General features: G+C 41.5%; 1 non-coding gene across 1 annotated transcript; it reads right to left on the reverse strand.

Annotated features, from left to right (window-relative positions):
* Nucleotides 1-286: 286 nt before the first annotated feature.
* LOC118583357 lies at nucleotides 287-393 on the reverse strand. The gene has a single exon (XR_004944928.1). It is a non-coding gene; the product is annotated as a U6 spliceosomal RNA (small nuclear RNA).
* Nucleotides 394-3,442: the final 3,049 nt, after the last annotated feature.

Genomic DNA, 3,442 nt, shown 5'->3' on the forward strand with positions numbered 1-3,442 from the left:
GTAGCAATGAAAATAATTTAATGGTTGGGGTCACCACAACATGAGGAACTGTATGTATTAAAGGGTTGCAGCATTAGGAAGGTTGAGAACTACTGTCCTAGGCTGTAATATTTTGTTGTTGGTTCTGTTTCTGGAAATCTATTGGATACAAACCAATTAGTCCAGTCCAGTACTCAAGAGAAAGAAAGCTAAGCTCCCCATCTTGAAGGCATCAATGAATGTATGGGCATGTTTTATGCTAATGCATCCAAGTGTCACAGCAGGCAGGGAAATGATTTTTTTTTTTTTTAATTTGGAACGCTTCACAAATTTGTGTGTCATCCTTGCTCAGGGGCCATGCTAATCTTCTCTGTGTTGTTCCAATTTTAGTATATGTGCTGCTGAAGTGAGCATGGGAAATGATTCTTTTTTGTTTGTTTGTTTTTTTGTTTTTTTGAGACAGGATTTCTCTGTGTAGCTTTATACCTTTTTCCTGGCTCTCACTTGTAGCCCAGGCTGGCCTCGAACTCACAGAGATCCACCTAGCTCTGCCTCCCAAGTGCTGGGATTAAAGGCGTGCACCACCACCGCCCGGCGGGAAATGATTCTTAAAGAGGTAAGAATGAAAACTAGGTTCAACCCAACTTAGTCTACCAGGCTGAATCAAACTTCTAGAAAATCTGATGCCAGGAAGTTTACTGCCGGCATATTTAAACACAATATAATTTGGAAAAAGTTTCCTGGTGTAATACAATTCCCAGTGTACAATTGCACAAGGAAGTAATAATTATTTCAAAATGTAAATCAAAGTATATGTCATTTCTTCTAAGAAGATGGGTTCTAGGATAGGCTACCTATACTAGCTTAAGGGCCTAGGGAAGGATCTGCCCTGGTCTTGGTCATGCAAATAGTGTAGAGGTCATTTGGCTATTAGCCTGATCCTGAATGTGGAAGCTTGGAGGAGCTCCTGGCTATATAGATAATGTAATGATCATTTATTTAGACCATTAGGTATTTCCCATCCTGGTTGGGGAAGCTTGGGGAGCTCCTGGCTGTTCAAATGATATAAGGGTCACTTAGATCACCAGCACCTCTGTCCTGGTTGTAAGAGCTTGATAAGGCCTGACCCGACACATATCGAAGATCACCAAGGCTATTAATCACCTCTAATTCCCAGCCTTTCATAAAAATAGCTTATATGTCCTTTCCTTTCCTTTGAAAGGACAATTCTGCGTGCTGAACATTCCTGGTTCCCGGGACCTTCGTGCTCCCAACATTGTTCCATAGTCTATCCTGTACAGTGCCATAGCTCAGGAGCCCTTTCTTGGCTCTCTCATTTGACCTTGAATATTCAACCTCCCACCCTGAGTGATCTCAACTACTCCCAGGAGTTCTACTGACACCTTCGTAATAAATGGATCCAAAATTATCTTTACCCTGGCCTCTCTCTGTGCACCCATATTTAAATTTTAGCCATCACAGCCTATCCAAAACTCACTGTGTTCCTCTCCCCATGTCTCCATTGCGCTCCTTGCTCTAAATCTTCAGCCCTGTTATCCAAACCCAAACTCATTCTCCTCAATTCCCACCTGTCCTTCTTACCTCTCATAGGCTTTGACACAGATTTACCCTGATTATTTATAAGTCCTAAATAACTCAATTGAGTCCCTTATCTCAATCATTACCATCTGTACAGGCTGTCATTCATCTCCTACTCTGCAGCAGTAACATAAAAATTGATTTCACTGTCTAGTCTCTCACCATTCTAATTTATCTTTTGTCAGGTTTATCTTGGTTAAAATATGGATCTGAGCTCATATATATCTCTATAAAAGCCTTGAATGGCTCACTAATAATTTCATTTTAAAGCTCAAGCTCTTTAAGGTCATATATAAGACTCTAAAATAAAATCTATCCTAATGTTCTAGCTGCATCTCCTATCACTGTCTCAACATTTCTTTAGCAAACCAGTCATTACCTGAAAATGTCATGTACTTTTACATAGACATACGCACATACTATTTCCTCTGCCTGAGGACCCAACACTCTCTGCTCTGCTTAGGAATTGTTTCCATGGTTTGCAAAGGCCCTTTTCTAAAAAGCTAACTTCCCTGGGTGAAAAGTCATTTCACTTTCTGTACCCCACAATATTTTTCATACACTGATAGTATTTGTCTGACACCTGTATGTTGTGAATGCTTTTAGGAATGTTTCAATTTCAAATTTTCTATCTTAGCCTTCTCATAAGATGAAAAATGAGGGTGGAGATATGGAGTTACAGCTTTGTGGTTACATGCCCATTGTGTTGTAGAATATTATTTTAAGATGTGTTACATTTGTTAATGCTATGAAACATTTGCTTAATGATGCAAAGATGTGTTGCATTTTTTTTTATGTTGCATTTGTTTAACTCTGTAAAGCTGTGTTACTGTGCCTGTCTAAAACACCTGATGGCCTAATAAAGAGCTGAATAGCCAACAGCATGGGAGGAGAAAGGATAGGTTGGGCTAGCAGGCAGAGAGAACAAACAGAAGGAGAAAACTCTGGGAGGAAACGTAAGAGTAAGAGAAGAAGGAGAGGAGGATACTAGGGGACAGCCACCCAGCCACCAGCCACCAGCCACCAGCCACCAGCCATCAGCCACCAGCCAGCCACCAGCCACCAGCCAGCCACCAGCCAGCCATGGAATAAGAGTGAAAGTAAGATATACAGAAGTAAGAAAAGGAAAAAGCCCAGAGGCAAAGGGTAGATGGGATAATTTAAAGTTAAGAAAAGCTGGCAAGACACAAGCCAGTCTATGAGCATTTATAAGTAATAACAAGTCTCTCCATTATTTGGGAGCTGAGTGGCAGGCCCCCAAAAGAGCAAAGAGTAAAAAGAGTAAAAAAACAACCAACAACATTTTGGCACCCAACCTGGAGCTAGAGTAAAAGAAAATCCAACAACACTGTTGCTTTTCCAGAATACCAGAGTGTGGTTCCCAGTATCACGTAGGGTAGTTCACAGCTACCTATAGCTCTAGCCAGGGGATGCAAAGTCCTCTTCTGATTACTGCAGGCACACACACACACACACACACACACACACACACACACACACACACATAAATAATAAAACAGAATATAAATTTGTCAGGTGTCTTAGGTTTTTATTGCTGTGAAGAGACACCATGACCACGGCAACTCTTTTTTGTTTGTTTTTTTGGAGACAGGGTTTCTCTGTGTAGTTTTGGTGCCTGTCCTAGATCTCACTCTGTAGACCAGCCTGGCCTTGAACTCAGAGATCCCCCTGGCTCTGCCTCCCGAGTGCTGGGATTAAAGGCGTGCAACACCAACACCCAGCAGCAACTCTTATAAATGAAAACATTTAATAGAGAGGACTCAGTTTCAGAGGTTCAGTCCATTATCATCATGATGAGGAGCATGGTGGCATGCAGGCAGATGTGGTGCTGGAGCTGAGAGTG

This window comes from Onychomys torridus, chromosome 4 (assembly GCF_903995425.1).
Source record: "Onychomys torridus chromosome 4, mOncTor1.1, whole genome shotgun sequence".
Taxonomy (NCBI): Eukaryota; Metazoa; Chordata; class Mammalia; order Rodentia; family Cricetidae; genus Onychomys; species Onychomys torridus.